Here is a 17055-nt window from a genome sequence, read left to right as displayed (position 1 = left end):
GGTAAAATTCTGTATAACTGGTAGCTCTCTCTACTGACCAAAGGAAATGTAATTTCAAATAAGATGCACTTCTCTGTGACTCTGGTTTTAACCTTCATTAATTTGTAGACGTAATGGAAATCTGAATCGACATTATTCACTGGTAGGGTAAGATCTTTAGGCATCTGGCCGTAAATAGTACGTAACTCACTTTTCAGCTGCTCTGGTGTCAATAAGTGAACACTAACTTGACCATGGTAAATATCAGTAATTGTATCTAATAACGCGTCTTGATGTCTATGTAGAGTTTGAAGCAGACTACTGCCGGCCATCGAGCACAGGGTAAAGTCTTGGATATGAGATAGATTTTGAACTTCACGCTGGACGGTATTGGTATTCATCTCCAAATCATTCAACTTCTTGTTAATAAATTTGTGCTGCTTATCAACTGATTCTTTCATCTGTTTCATAAAATTAAATTGTGTTTCTATGACGGACGTCTGGTTTCTCCATAAATTAGATAAATGTTTTTCATTTTGTCGTATTATATCTATGTCCCTGGTATATTGTTGTCCCGCGAAACTAGAGTCCAGTACGCCGAAGAGGTCATTGGCAATATACCCGACCCCATTGATAAGACCTCTACGGCGCCGACGCCGTCTGGCGTGAGCGTCAAAGTGCTGAGTTGTTAACAGTTCATTGTAGTATTTTAGCTCCTGGAATTCGTTATGTAATTGTGTAGTTATATGGTAGTACATAATTTATCTAAGTAGGATTCAATTTTAGAGTAAGATTTTATGCCCTCCCAGTAGGGCTCCATATCATAATATAACACGAGAGTCCACTTGTCTCGAATAAGTTGCATCTTGGTTATTGGATCAAAATATAAAGTTTGGTTTAAAGACAGTTCTTTGATATTATGGTAAATAGCATTCGTTGGTAAAAATAGCGTCATAAAAAATAAAAGTGCAAAGGCTACAGTAAAAAATCTATTTGGTTTTCTCCTCACTCTTCTCTTCTTCTCCTCTTCTTTTTCAGGTTCATCATCTTCAGCTAACGTAACATCCGAGGGCGTGGTTTGGTCGGTATCTGGTTGCTGGTTATTAATGGGTAAAACAGACAGTTTGACTATTGGCCGCTTTATAGTACCATTCTTGGTTTTTAGGGTGACTACACGAATCAGCCCATCTTCTCCCGGATGCGTCTCTATTACTCGCCCCATGACCCACTTTCCTGGTGGAATATTTTCTTCGTGAATAACTACTAAATTTCCGATTTCTATATTGGTTTTGGTCTCCTTCCACTTATTCCTGGCTGATAACATAGTTAAATATTCTACTTTCCACCTTTTCCATAAATCTAAAAATAATTTGGACGTTAAGTGCCACCTGGTTCTGGCATCCTGTTCCATCTCGATAATGGTTAATCCTGGTCTCGCATTAAGAAAACGAGCTGGTGTCAAGTAGGGCATGCACCCGTTTCTACCCGGTTCCGAAATACCCGGGTATACCCGGATATTTGAATGAGTCTGTGGAACCGGTTCTAAGCGCTGGAACCGGGTCGACCCGGTTCTGATAAGATTTTTCTAATTTTGCATTAATTACTAATTTAAATTACGCGCGTCGAAGTATCGTGGAGCTTTTGATATTTATCGAGCTGGCAACGCCGCGCGAGCACGCTATTGTCGCAAGTACACCTACATGCACACTACCCCACCGCCCGCGCCAGCAGGGTGACCATATGTGGCAGGTTCCTGCCATTTTGGTAGGATTGGCGTCTTATTTTGGCCTATGGCATGATCGGTTGACGTTTTAAAAACTTGGCAGGTTTTGGCAGGATTGGGGTATGAAAAATAAATTTTATTATTGCATCTCAAATTTCTGACAATGGCAACCCTGGATACTTTACGGGGGATTTCCCTGACCGCCAGCTCCGCGCGCCGCGCGTGTATTTATCTGTACTATAATACTTTATCTATGGTCCTTGGTCATTTAACATTTTGTTTCGACATATGGCTGATTCTAAAAACCGCAAAATTTAGTTGTCCGGACGTATAAACTACCCGCAGAGTTACATAATATGTAGACCTTTGTATTTTTTTATAGGAATATAAGGTGTGATCTAACTGGGCCACTTAGGTTCTGTAGAAAAACTTAATTGTAAATATAATTAAAATTAATTTAAAGGTCGAAAAATTGTTTCCCTGGACGTGTCCTGTCCCCAGAATTCACTATAAATTCCCAAAAAAATCCCACAAATACGATGAAATTCTAATTTTAAAGTAAATTAATCGTAAGAGTATAAACAAAATATTTATAAAACAATTGTACATAAACGTATGTATCGTTATATAAATAGAAAGATTCATTTTAAGATTTGTCCTGGCTCACATAGTGATTCCCTATACGCTTCAATTTGGAGGCTCGTACCTCCCTAGTTATAAGAAGCACGTGGTTGCGGGTGCGCAGGGCAGGAGGTTCGATAGCCCTCTAAACATCATGGAAGGAGGTCATACAATTCGTTGCTCCGTTTCCGAGTTACAAAGGAAAATATCTGATTCCCTCAACACAATTTCCTTACACAATTGATTCCCTATTCGCTAATTACAATGTCATTTCCAAAGTTAAGTTTGCTTAGACACGATGTAAACGACGATAATGAGTATGGTTTTTAGTTAGACTATTTATTGTTTAACCTACATGCACAGTTTTTGTACACCTCAGGAAAAACTAACTTTTTATTGATTCCCTCTACATACATTTTGATGATTCCCTGGGTATTTTAAGTAGGGAATCAAAATATTTTATATTTATTTATCTAATTGGTACATATCTGTTTATTTTTATTAAAATAAATTACATTATCTTCATATACTGATACAAATAAATGACACCAATAAGTAAAATATATTTAAAAAAAATTCTTAAAGTCAAAATATTTCAAATAAATTCATTTTCCATTCATTGTATTTGGTTTTAATGACAAGTTTAGTTTGTAGACAATTTTATACATGTTTATATTTAAATTGAACATATTTATTTCGCTGAAAAAGCTTTTTTCTATTAGCTTTGTTGATTCCCTAGGTTAGAAAAATTTAAATCAAAATATCTTCTAAAATTGTGAAGTGAAAAAGGGCCCAAATAGATAATTATTTTTATAATTCACTTAAGAATAATATGCGACTATTGATTTTAAAAAATATGCAGAAATAAAAATGTACCAGGGAATCAACTAAATAATCCAAATCCGGAGAAATGCCCATCTCGACAGTGAGCAACTTTTTTTATTCATATCTCATTACATTACAATTTCCTACTTAACCAAACTCTCAATTATCATTTACACAAAAAATATAAAAAATACAATTTGGTCGCTAGGAACCGGGTAGCACCGGGTGACCCGGTTCTGACTACCACTGGAACCGGGTACGCAAAATCTGGAACCGGACCCGGTTCTGCATGCCCTAGTGTCAAGAAATCAAGATCCTCTGTATCTTCTGTTAACGCACAGAGTGGGCGGGAGTTGAGGCAAGCTTCCACCCTTGCAATAATGTAGCGTACTCCTCGAATGTTAATTTCTGGTTGCCCACGACGCGTTTCAGGTGGTATTTGAGACTTTGGACGGCTTTCTACCAAAGACCACCAGCATTTGGCCAGGAAGGCGCTATAAAATGCCATTCGATGCCCATTTCAGCGATGTCAGACAAAAAGTTACTGCTGTTGAAAATTTGTAAAAGATGCTCGAACTCCTCCTGTAACATCCTATTAGCGCCGACGAAATTGGTTCCGTTATCGCTGTATAGATGGCGTGGGCTACCTCTTCTGGCCGACATTCGTTGAAGAGCCGCTAAGAAAGCTGAACTGCTGACCAGTTCAGCTTGTATCTCGGAGACAATTTCTATATGAACTGCCTTGGTCACCATACATATAAATATAGCTATGTAACCCTTATAGGTTTTTATTCCTCGCCCTCTACTGGCCTTCACATCTACGAACCCCGTATAATCTAAGCCACAATGGTAAAAAGCATGTTCGGGATTCACTCTCGCCTCAGGTAAATCTCCCATAGGTTGACATTGTTTCAATGGTTCCCGTTTCCTACATGTAACGCACTGTCTGGTACACTGTTTGGTAGCCCTATATCCACCTATTATCCAGTAATTAAGCCTTAAGTGTGCTAGCGTAAGCCTGGCTCCACCGTGAAAAGTTAACTGGTGGGCCTCTTGAATTAATAAAGTGGTTAAACGATGGTTATGGGGAAGAATAATGGGATACTTCATATTTTGGTTGATTTGAGCGTTACGTAACCTACCTCCTACGCGTAAAATACCGTTTTCATCAATAATAGGGTTTAAATTTAAAAGTTTACTTTTACAGTGTACTTTACTGTATTTATTTAAATATTCTATGTCGTCACTAAATACCGATTGTTGCACACATTTGACGATCAGCATTTTCGCGCGACGAAACTCATGTAACGTGAGATTGGGTTGATGAACCGATTTCCTGTAAGTAGGAATTCTTAATATCCACGATAATATACGTATTATTTTATTTATAGAACTAAATTTATTTAATAAGTAAGTTATTATATTAGATATAGTTTCATTATTTTGGTTTATAATTACTACATTAGCTTGCTTTAAAAATGAGGTCTTTAATACTAAGTTAGTTTCATAAGTAATATTTTTATTGGTATTATCCTTATTAAATGATGACAGCCACGACGGACCCCGCCACCATAGTTCATGATTGATCAGCTGTTTTGTTGTCAAACCACGACTAGCACAATCTGCCGCATTTTCCTTAGTTTTTACGTAATGCCAATTGGTCGATGGTACTATAGCTGTAATTAATTTAACACGATTAGCCACAAACGGCTTCCACCGGGCTGGGTCGCCTTGCAACCAACCTAGGGCTGCTGTAGAGTCAATCCAGCAGTATACTTGAACATTATGATCTGGTAAACATTCTAAGACCTTTTTAAGTAAATTTGACAACAAGACGGCACCCATTAACTCTAGCCGGGGTGTGGATATGGTTTTACATACGGATGCGAGCCTACTCTTAGCCGCAACTAAGGTAATGTGGTTTTGGTTATTATATAAGCCTTATCCGACGCATCACAAAAGCCATGCAGCTGGATAGTCTGACCCCTTTGTTCGATTCCTAGCCATCTTTTTATCTCAATAGTATTAATGGTATTTAAATCATCCCTCAGAGTTTCCCATTTAGATTTTATTAGTTCTGGTAAAGGCTCATCCCACTCGATTTTTGATAAATATACATCTCTAAATAATAATTTTAAGCTAGTACTTAATGGTGTAAGCCACCCTAAGGGATCAAACAATTTTGATATATCTGACAACAATGATCTTTTGGTTTTCGACCCCAAATCAAACTGTAACTTTGAAAATACAAAATGGTCTCTATGAGGGTCCCAACCTAGGCCTAAAGTTTTAGCAGATTCTGGTTGTTTAAACTCATACGTATGTTGACTGGTATTTCCTATCTCTAACTTATCTAACAATAACCGTGGTTCATTCGACATCCATTTACGCAAATTAGAACCACCTGATTTGAGTAACTTAATTAAATTAGACTTAAGTGACAACGCCTTCTCTATCGAAAAACTACCTCCACAATAATCGTCACAGTAAAAATTATTTTCTAGTGCTTTAGTTGCTTCGGGAAAATTATGCTGCTCGTCCTTTGCTAACTGTTTTAAACACATCATAGCGAGGAACGGAGCTGGTTTAGTACCGTAAGTTACAGTAGTTAATTGAAATAACTGAATTGGTAAATCCGGAGAATCGCGCCATACAATTTTTTGATAAGCTTGGTCATCTTTATGTACTATAATCTGTCGGAACATTTTTTCGATATCCGCTATGTAAGCATACGGATACGATCTCCATTTTAAAATTAACTGCTGTAAGTCTTGATGCAATTTAGGCCCGGTATAGATAATATCGTTAAGCGTTACACCCGTTGTTGACTTCGCGGAAGCGTTAAAAACAACCCTAAACTTATCTGCTTTGGTCTCTACTTTGGTCACGGCATGATGTGGTAAATAACAGTCAAGTGCGGAAACGGAGGGGGAAATAATCATATGGGTTAAATCTAAATATTCTCTCATAAACTCCTGGTATTTAACTTTTAGCTCACTATTGTTCTCTAGTTTCCTTTCCAAACTATGAAATTGCGCCAGAGCTGTTGGTTTCGTAGCACCCAACTGGTTCTTGGCCTTTGGTTTAAATGGTAACCTAACCTCATACCTTCCGTCCTCGAGTCTTTTGGTAGTCGACAAAAAATATTCTAAACACTCATTATCCTCAATCGACATCTCTGCTGGCTGGTTAATATCCTCTGTCTCCCAAAACCTACGTAAGTCATCAGTGTCATGTATGACGACATTACACGAATAATATGGTATCATAGATCCACAGAGCAGCCACCCGAACTGCGTCTGCTGGGCTATAGGCTGGTCATCGCTATCCCCTCGCAATATACCCCCTAAAATAATCCTACTATATAAATCCGCTCCTAACAGTAAATCTATTGGTCGACTCTCATTAAACTTAGGATCCGCTAAATTAATATTATTTATGTGTGACCACAATGGTTTAGAAAAGGTTTGATTTGGTAAGCTCTTAACTAAATTATCTTCTATCTTCTTCTTATATATATATAAAAGAAAGTCGTGTTTGTTACAACACTTATAACTCAAGAATGGCTGGACCGATTGCCATGGTTTTTGATTTGTTGGATTTCTTTCCGTCCCGAATAGCAGAATACATCTTAAAAACAATAAAAACTCGATATGTGTAATGAATACTTAATCATTTCAATAGATGCTGATTTGTTTATTACATGTCAAACATTTGTTGTCCAATCCTGTCAAATAGTGTAACAACTATTTTTTTTGGAGCTTATGGCCTGGTTGCTGAGACCTTTAAGCCACAACTTTATTTTGTTCTGAAGACATCATGTGTGCGTTCAGAAATTTATTTTTTGTAAAATGTCTACAAAGTTCAGGTACTGTTATATTTATTTGTATTAGACATTAATTTTCGAAAATTATTTGTTGATTATTTAATTTTTAATTCCCGAAAATAATACTTAAGATTTATTCTACAGTAAAAACATAAAATCATCGGAAAGGAACGGAATTTAGGGAATAAAAAATCAGTTGGTAAAGGTTATAAGATTAAGGAAAAAAAATCTACATGTTAACAAAAGTGTAAATGTCTTTTTATAGGTTGTCTATGATTTTGCTTGATAAGCTATTCATACGTAGTGGTTATATACTCTTTAAGCTATTGTCTATGTCTCGAAAGTTCAGGCACTGTTATTATATTTGGTGGTTTTATGCGAGTGCACATTTTAATAACAATGCCGCGTCCTAGAAGATCTAATCTTTCCCAGCGAAGCCGTAATGAAATTAGGCAACGGAATATTGCGAGTCAATTATCTGATGGAGAACGAGAAATTGCACGAGAACAGCGCCGCGTTAGTATGTAGCAAAGAAGGGCCTTAATTCGTGCTTCTTAAACACAAGAGCAAAGAGAGGCAGCCCGTGAAACGGCTAGGTTAGAAACGAGAAATCGTCGAGCTTATCGTACAGATGAACAGAGGAATAATCTTCGAAGTGCAAGAAGAAATGGTTAAAGTATTGATTTGAATCGAGCAGCGTTTCTGTATGATTGCACCATCGACTACAGCTTGCATCGTTTAGTTTGCATTGGTCCAATGGACGTTGTTTGCCAGCATTGTGGAGCATTGAAGTTTGCTGGTGAAACGTCTGGTTTGTGCTGCCTTAGTGGTAAAGTGAAATTGCCATTATTGGTCCCGCCACCAGAGCCATTGTGCTCCCTGCTTTATGGCGAAACACTAGAATCACGACATTTTCCTTCGGTTTTCCTTCCTGGCGCTATAACTCCAGAACGCACGAACCGATTTCCACGGTTTTGCATTCGTTGGAAAGGTCTCGGGCTTCGTGAGGTCTATAGAAAAAAAATCAGAAAAACCTTCAAGATAAAAGCAGGAAAATAGGGAAAATAATTTTATGGCAAAACAACGTTTGCCGGGACAGCTAGTTCATTATAAAAACTTTCGTTTTTACGGAAAAGTCACTATACATAGATTGAACCTCAATATCCATCGTCCCCTTACACTGGTTTTCCTTTTCTCCTACTCCAAATATTTTACCCCTACACTGATTCCTCTTAAGATCTAAGTTTGAGCTGTATGTTCATTTACTAAAGAAATTTGAGAGCCTTGGTCGATCAAAGCTCTCATGGTATGTTGTGAACCGTCCACCCTTATGACACGGACGACGGCCGTAGCTAATAAAATCTCTGGTATATCATCCCCAGACACGTGGCTAGAAGTTGGCACGTGCTCGGTAGAAGGTAATTAATTATTGGTATACCTATTTCCTCTTGGTGACACGGCAAAAGGTTTCGGTTTTACGAACGCCTCATGCATTAAAGTATTATGAGCACCTGGACACTTGTGGCATCGTTTACTCGAAAAACAGGCTTTATTATTATGGTTCGTAAGGCAGTTGCAACATAAGTTATACTGGTTAATAGTTTTAAATTTTTTTTCGCTGGTCATTTGCAGAAAATTATTGCATTGCCATAATCCGTGGTCAGCGTGGCAAGTATTCAGGTTCGGTTTCATGTTACTTGCATTGTATCTGGTTAATGAACTATGGTTATTGTTTAAGTTAAATGGTTTTTTATAGTTCGATGATAAATTATGACGCGGAGGATTATACGAAGTACTTAATTTTGGTTGGCCTAAAGGCTCTTGTTTACGACGAGAAGCTTCCAAGGCTGTAAATTTGCACTCTAAAAACGACAAAAAATCTTTTAAAATCGGTAGCTCTCGAGGATTCTTTATGGACTCTATATATTCGGAAAAAGACTCACTATCTAATTTTTGACCTAACAGATGTACCAGAAGTGGGTCCCATGTGGTAATATCTACTCCTAAATTTTGTATAGCGTGTAAACTTTCTTTGGTGACATCATGTAATTTTTTAATCACGGCTGAGGATTGTATATTGTATATTGGGCACGCCTAGCAAGGTGTTGATGTGAGACGTAAATATTAGTCTCGTATTGCCGTAACGATGGTTCAAAATATCCCAGCATACTTCATAGTTATCCGAGCTAATCTGAAGATGGTGTATGAGTCGCTCGGCATCTCCCGTTACCCTACTCTTTAAAAACTGCATCTTCTGCGCGCTACTCAAAGAAGGATTTTTGTGGATGGCCTCACTGAAAAGATCTTTGAAAGAGACCCAATGGTGGTAATTGCCACTGAATACTGGGATGTCCATTTGTGGCGTCGATTTTTCTCGATGGGATACCGACCACATCTTAGTATTTATGGTTTTCTTTAAATCTAAATAAATTTTCTCATGTTTACTAAACTGCGCCTGGTACCACCCGTCTTCCTCATCACATTCTCCCTCTATCTGCCAATGTAAACTGTCTATGGTAGCCCACCGAGCCTGAAGAGACTTTAGAGTGTCTTCAAACTCCCATCTATTCTCTAATCGTTCTACCTCTATCGCCCCAACCGTATGAATAAACGCCTTAAAATTAATGGTTTGTTTTTTAATTAATTCATCCAGTTTGCTGAAGCCGCCTGATGACCGATATGAAGAGGATGTGCCTGGTTGACTCCTTTCTGGTGCGGTTGGAGTACGTCCCTCTTGAAGAACCTGCTGTTCCGCCCTACCTACTTTCTGTCTGCCTACCAACTGGTCAAGGGTTTTGTTTGTCAAATCCTTGGTGGTTAAATAAATTTCCTCCGTTGTTTCGAAACAATTACTGGTAAAATACACATGGTCAAGAATAGCATACTCCGAGAGCTTCCTATGGTTACGCTCAAACTCCACCCAATACTCCTCTAACGTGTTCAACTTTCGTTTACAATAATCAATGGTTTTTCGCTCAGCTCCATCTTTCTTAAAGTTGGTCAAAAATTTAGATAGATATTCGCTTATTTCAATTTGGTTAGCGTACAACTTCTCCATTTCGATAGCTATTTTTGGTCAGTTAAACAAATAGAAAATAAAATATGGTTCGATCTCACCTGAGTATCTCCTTACACAGGTACTGCAGTACTCTCACCGGCACCCGATCTGATGCACAGGTCACTTATGGTCACTGGTCACTGGTTTTTTATTAGTTCCCGAAAACACGAAATACCTAATGGTCCAGTAAATCGCGTCCCGAACCTAACTCTACTCGAAGGACCATGAAAAGGGTATTGTTTTGGGGGTGGAGTTTATGGTGGTTTGGTTTGGTTCGTTGGTTGTTCTGATGGTTTAGTTTATGGTTAACACACGCGTGGTTGGTAGAGTTAAAAGATGCAAAACTGGTTAAATTATTTATTCACTATTTACTACACGGGTTTCACTGGTCAATTATATTATGGTTTAATTATGGTAAATGGTAATGGTTACGAGCTGTCAAGGCAGCGACTCGGACGGCGGACCGATTGGTTGACAACTCGGCAACTACTCGACAACTGCGCTCGCAATATGCGAAAGTGATTATTATAATGTAAAAATGCTGATCTGTTCGATGTACCTCGAACAGATACTACATTATATTTCCAAGAATTCGATCAGAGCGAAAACACGATATCGTAAAATTTTCTCGATGGGTTGGATCGTACAATACCTTTTTTTTATTGTAACAAAGTTTATTTTAAGTACTATATTCTACCTTATATTAAGTATCATGAGCACAACCCAACATTAGTTAGGTACAATTATTTTTGACTACTACGACTTTTTTTAACACTCAACATTTACCCCATAGTTTCGGTCTGTCCGTCCGTCTGTCTGTCTTTTTTTTTTTATGAAATAAGGGGGCAAACGAGCAAACGGGTCACCTGATGGAAAGCAACTTCCGTCGCCCATGGACACTCGCAGCATCAGAAAAGCTGCAAGTGCGTTGCCGGCTTTTAAGAGGGAATAGGGTAATAGGGGAGGGAAGGGAAGGGAATAGGGGAGGGTAGGGAAAGGAATAGGGTAGGGGATTGGGCCTCCGGTAAACTCACTCACTCGGCGAAACACAGTGCAAGCGCTGTTTCACGCCGGCTTTCTGTGAGAACGTGGTATTTCTCCGGTCGAGCCGGCCCATTCGTGCCGAAGCATGGCTCTCCCACGTATAAAGTCTGTCTGTCCGTCTGTATATCTGTCTGTCTGTCTGCCTGTCCGTCTGTTTGTCCGCGGTTTTACTCAAAGACTATAGGACCTACAAAGCCGTAATTCAGCATGAATGCACATATTAATGATGTCGACAAAATGGTATATAAAATCTAAAAAAAATAATAATTATGGTACCTCCCCTACACCATACACATCAAGCGGGGATGATTATTTTTTCGCGTCCACCTCACCTTGTGGGGTGTCGTTGGACAGGTTTTTTAAAAATTTTATGAGTATTCATAGACCATTTTCCGATTTAGGGATCCATTTGTGAAATATGAAGTTTCAAAAAAAATCGTTAAAGTCCAGTTCTTCTACCAGCTAAACGGTTGCTTCTGGAAATATGAAAAAAATTACGGGAGTAGGAAATATGCTGAATTTAAGAGGAATGTTATCACGGCTAAGAAGACTTCATAAGTTATTGAGTAAGAGTCGATAAACTATAAAAAAATATTCGGCGAAGTATAAAGGAACTTTTCGTTATTAAAATTCCTTTGAACGTAACTGAAAATATGATGTTATTAGTAGTGTTAAGCACGTTATAAATCTACATTCATTGACCATACAAAAATGATCAAAAACTAGCGGTACTACGGAACCCTATATTGCGCGTGGCCCGACACGCACTTGACCGGTTTTACATATTATCTCAGTAGTCTAATTAATTCGAAACTTTGTATACGTGTTAAGAGCCAATGACAATAAAATAATTTGTTAAAACTTTTGATAAAAATTAAAAAAAAACTTGAGATATGTCAAGGAACACCCGGATGGAACCAATGAATGGAACGAAGTTCCAGATTATTATTTCTTATGCACAAAAATCATGTATACACTCAAAAAAAGAGAGAGAGACAGGCGCTACCGCACGGCTTACAACTATATCATTGTAAGCCGTGCGGTTAAATGCAAGGTTGTGTGCAAGGTAATCGTTTTGGATTGAGATAAGTCCTCGCCTTAAACCTAAATAACTAAAATAAATAAATTAACTAGTATGTTACATTAAAATAAACCTTGTTTAATTGCCTATCTAATCTGATAATAAACTTTTAGATAAAGTTAAATTAAACAAAAACTTAACTTTGTTTTTGATCAAAACCTTAACAAAACAACATTTTTAGGGTTCCGTAGTCAACAAGGAACCCTTGTAGTGTCGGTCTGTCCGTCCATCTGTCTGTCCGCGGTTTTGCTCAGAAACTATAGGACCTACAAAGCTGTATTTTGGCATGAATGCAAATATTAATGATGCCGACAAAATGGTACATGAAATCTTAAAAAAATATTTTTTAAGGTACCTTCCCTACACATCAAGCGGGGATGAATTTTTTTTCGCGTCCACCCCATCGTGTGTGAGAAATATGCTGAATTTAAAAGCAAAACTATCACGGCTACGAAGACTTCATAAGTTATTGAGTAATAGTCGATGAACTAAAAAAATGTATTAGGCGAAGTATAAAGGAACTTTTCGTTCAAATTCCTTTGAAAGTAACTGAGATGATGTTGTTAGTAGTTTAAAACACGTTATAAATATTATGTATAATGTACTATCAGAGAAGTTGATTCCTATGCAAATCGAGGACCTAAGTAGTTTGGTTGCGTTACGTCAAACCCAGCTGACAGATCACAATTAACATTGAATTGACATATTCGACCAAATAACGTTGGTCTGCCAATTGCATAGGAATCAACTTCCTCGATGGTACATTCACTGACCATACATAAATTTTAAAAAATAACAGAAAATCTTCAATTCGTTGTCCGCTGATTCCTTCTCCAAAACTTAACCGATTTAAGTACTTTTTTCATTAAAAATTAAAGGAAGGCTTGAGCTGTGTTCCTATGTTTTATTTTTTTTTGTATATTTTAGCCAGTTTTGTTTTCTGGGTGTTTGAACACAGAGGAAAATCTGGCCATTTTTTTGGGTTTTTGGACGTTCTTATCTTTTTTAATAATAAAATTATGAAAAAAAGGAAAACATAGGGACATGCTAATAGTGGCCATAGATATTCAGGAAAAAAATCATAACTCTACCGGCATTATCCAGGGTGGAAACAGGGGACAACGTTTGTATGGAAAAACGGCGGTGTGGAATCCTCTTAATATAAAAAATATTAAAGGGATAAATATAATATATTTATTTTTAGTATTTGTTGTTGTAGCGGCAACAGAATATAATATGTAACACAATTCCTGAAAATTTCAGAAGTCTAGCTATAGCGGTTCTCGAGATAGAGCCTGGAGACAGACAGACAGACGGACAGACAACGAAGTTTCAGTAATAGGGTCCCATTTTTACCCTTTGGGTACGGAACCCTAAAAAACATATTTTTCTACAGTTTCAAGCAAAAAGAAGTGATATGAACGTTCGAGATCAATTCACTGTTTGAGATCGTAATATCGTCTTGGGGGACGATATTAGGTTCATGTAAGGGGACAGTATTAGGATTTTTTTCTATAAACGAGCAATTCTTTTTTATATATATATATATATATATATATATATATATATATATATATACTAGCTGTTGCCCGCGACTTCGGCCCGCGTGAACTTCAGTTTATAGCGCGCGATGTCAACAAAATTGGTGTCAAATGCTTTTATAAAAAAACCCTGGTACCCCTTATATCAATACAGCTGTCCAGTGTATCAATAAGTCAGGCATCACAATATTTTATGGTATCCAAGAATATTTCAATGAAAAACTGACTTTGAAAACTTGAAAAACTTGATTTTGAAAACTACCGGTACGAAAGGCGTGATGCCCTCACTTCTTCACAATGACCGACTGATGCAACTAGCTCCTAGCTCGTGCCACTAATGATAGATGGCAGTTTTTAAATAAGTAGATATCGAAGGGGACGGAATTAGGTTTGGGGACGAAATTTGGCGACTGTACCCCTTTAATGGTGCCGAGAACCCGAGATAAAACAGTCTCCGTAGTGTGTAGTAGCTATTCTTTGTACTGTGCACGATACCCTTATAGCGTTATTAATTATACAATATTGTATTGCTAATAGCATAGCTAATAGTTTTATTTAGGCACGCCGCACGATATATTATTACCATCACTTTAAAATATCAAATAACTATGTCAATAATTATTGTTTTTTGGGCTGTATTCTCAGGATACTTAGGTACTTTAAGCTGTTTTAGCTCGTTATAATAATATTAGTTACACATTATAATATAAGTACATAATATAGGGGGCTTAGGATAAATGATTGGTCTCGCGCGCACTCGCACGCGCGAGGCCAATCATTCATCTAAGATAGGAGGGGGCTTTCATAAATGTTAATTTATAATGTAAAACTTGTTCAGTACAGTGTACCTACTTTAAAATATCAAATAAGTATGTCAATAATAATTATTATTGTTTGTTGGGCTGTAGCCGACAAACCGCAATGTGGTTTGGCGGGTTATTAGATTAAGTTTTTTGAATTCTTCAATAAAGGATTTTATTATTATTATCAGGATTCAAGAATAAAAATAACAATATTATGTTACTTGTAAGCGATTCCTTCACAACAGAAGACGTAATAAATCGATCTGCCGAAGACCCTCGAAAATTACTTTTAAAATAGCCAACGTACATATTATAAGTACCTACCTTTTTAATTTTTTTTTTTGTCGGGAAATGCCATTATGCATTCCCGGCAGCTGGGGTATGTGGGACTCGCTGCGGCCGATGAGATGGTAACCTGGATGGCCCACTAAAACCCGACCGTATTCCTTTCTGCGCCGCTACTGACAGAACCACGGGAAATGTGGGGCCACCGCAGTTATTATAAGTACCTACCTATACTACTTAAAGAAATTATATAAAACTAGATGTCCCGCGCGGCTTCGCCCGCGTAAATTAGGAATTTTACAGAAACCGTACATTTTCTCATAAAAAATATTTCCCCCGTTTTTCCCACATTTTCCTGAGTTTCTTCGGTCGTATTAGTCTTAGCGTGATAGTATAATATAGCCTATAGTCTTACTCGATAAATGATCTATCTAACACTGAGATAAGTTTTTAAATTGGACCTGTAGTTCCTTAGATTGACGCGTTCAAGCAAACATACTCTTCAGGTTTATAATATTAGGTAGGTATAGATTTTTTAAAAATATCGCTTGACAAACTCGAGTCTCGATCTAAAAGACTATGAAATGATATAATATGGTAGTGATGATGATGATGATGATGATGAATGTAATTTGCATAGTAGCATATGCTTTCTGTTCTTAAAACAACGCCGAAACTCCCAAACTTGTATCTATAAAGAATCAGGAGTTCTCTCAGCACCTTCCGAACCACGGTATACCAGGTATATCTCGGTGCAAAATTTTACTTGTTGGTAGCATATGCTTAGAATACTTCTCACGAAACCGAAGTCACCACATGTTTCCCTATAAGTTTTGAGGAGTTCCCTCGATTACTTATGGATCCCTTCATCAGATCACCACTTTTATGAATATAATACCAAACTGGGATGATACCCCCCCTCCCCCCAGAACCTGGGTACGCCCATGATAACAAGTCTATTTATCTATCTTAAATAGGTTTTATTAATACGTACCTAGTCTATTAGCCTAAGATCCTAGCTACATCAACAGTTCTAGCAACATTACACATAATATTATACTTAGTGCGAGTTAGTGTGTCGGTGATGAGTGATGACTTACCTGTTGAGTGTGTTTTGGTGGGCCGGTGGGAGTAGGGGCTCGCAGTAACCCGTCGCAGGCGAGGCAGGAGGCAGCACTGGGCGACGTCGCGGTCTGAGGGCTACGGAGTACGGAGCTACGTCGCAGTCGCAGAGCCCATTGTATTGTAATTTTTCGCCAAATTTTATCAGGCCGCTATATATGGGCTCGTGATGACTTCCCGCTCGATACGACCGATTGTCCGCTGACAAACGGACAGATATAACTACTTATCATTAACTCGCTATTGTAAGTTGGCTGGCGGTTCTTCCTGTAGTATATTTAGATTTTAATGATGAGTAGATGAGATACAAAAGAAGCCTGTTGAGTTTGTTATATCGAAGCTATGGTTATACATAATTATTATGTTGCTACTTGCTATGTACTAAAATACAGGAGCTTAAGTAACAAAAATTACTGACAACACAATGAGGGTGGTAGCAAAATCGTGTTTAATTATGATTTACTAGATGTCCCGCGCGGCTTCGCCCGCGTAAATTAGGAATTTTACGGAAACCGTACATTTTCCCATAAAAATAGCTTATGTCCCTAATCCCTTCACTTGGTCTACTCTATATCTGTGCCAAATATTGCCATAAACATTGCTCCAGTAGTTCGTAATTTCTAATATTTCCCCCGTTTTTCCCACATTTTCTTAGCGTGATAAATCCATACTAATATTATAAATGCGAAAGTATCTCTGTCTGTCTGTCTGTCTGTCTGTCTGTCTGTCTGTCTGTCTTGCTTTCACGCCAAAACTACTGAACCGATTGCAATGAAATTTTGTACACAGTTATTCTAGAGTCTGAGAAAGGACATAGGCTACATTTTGATGTGGGAAAATATCTTATTTCCATGAAAATATCGATGAAAATTAATTCGCATTGCGCGTGGCCAGCGCTCATCCCGGGGGTCCTGGGTTCGAGTCCCGCAGGCGGAACAAAAAGTTTTCAATGTTCCTGGGTCTTGGATGTGTATTAAAATAAAATTTCAAAAATCCATACTAATATTATAAATGCGAAAGTATCTCTGTCTGTCTGTCTGTCTGTCTTGCTTTCACGCCAAAACTACTGAACCGATTGCAATGAAATTTTGTATACAGTTATTCTAGAGTCTGAGAAAGGACATAGGCTACATTTTGATGTGGGAAA

General features: G+C 37.8%; 1 protein-coding gene across 1 annotated transcript in view; it reads right to left on the bottom strand.

Annotated features, from left to right (window-relative positions):
• The window catches only part of LOC121727787 (apolipophorin-3-like), a 43296-nt gene extending 27231 nt beyond the window's left edge, over positions 1 to 16065 (bottom strand). The window contains exon 1 of the mRNA XM_042115781.1: positions 15887 to 16065. The gene's annotated coding sequence lies outside the window, so the exon portion shown is untranslated. The remainder of the gene's footprint in view (positions 1 to 15886) is intronic.
• Between the last annotated feature and the right edge of the window lie 990 nt (positions 16066 to 17055).

This window comes from Aricia agestis, chromosome 6 (assembly GCF_905147365.1).
Source record: "Aricia agestis chromosome 6, ilAriAges1.1, whole genome shotgun sequence".
In the NCBI taxonomy this organism is placed as follows: Eukaryota; Metazoa; Arthropoda; class Insecta; order Lepidoptera; family Lycaenidae; genus Aricia; species Aricia agestis.
This window is presented reverse-complemented; position numbering and strand designations above follow the sequence as displayed.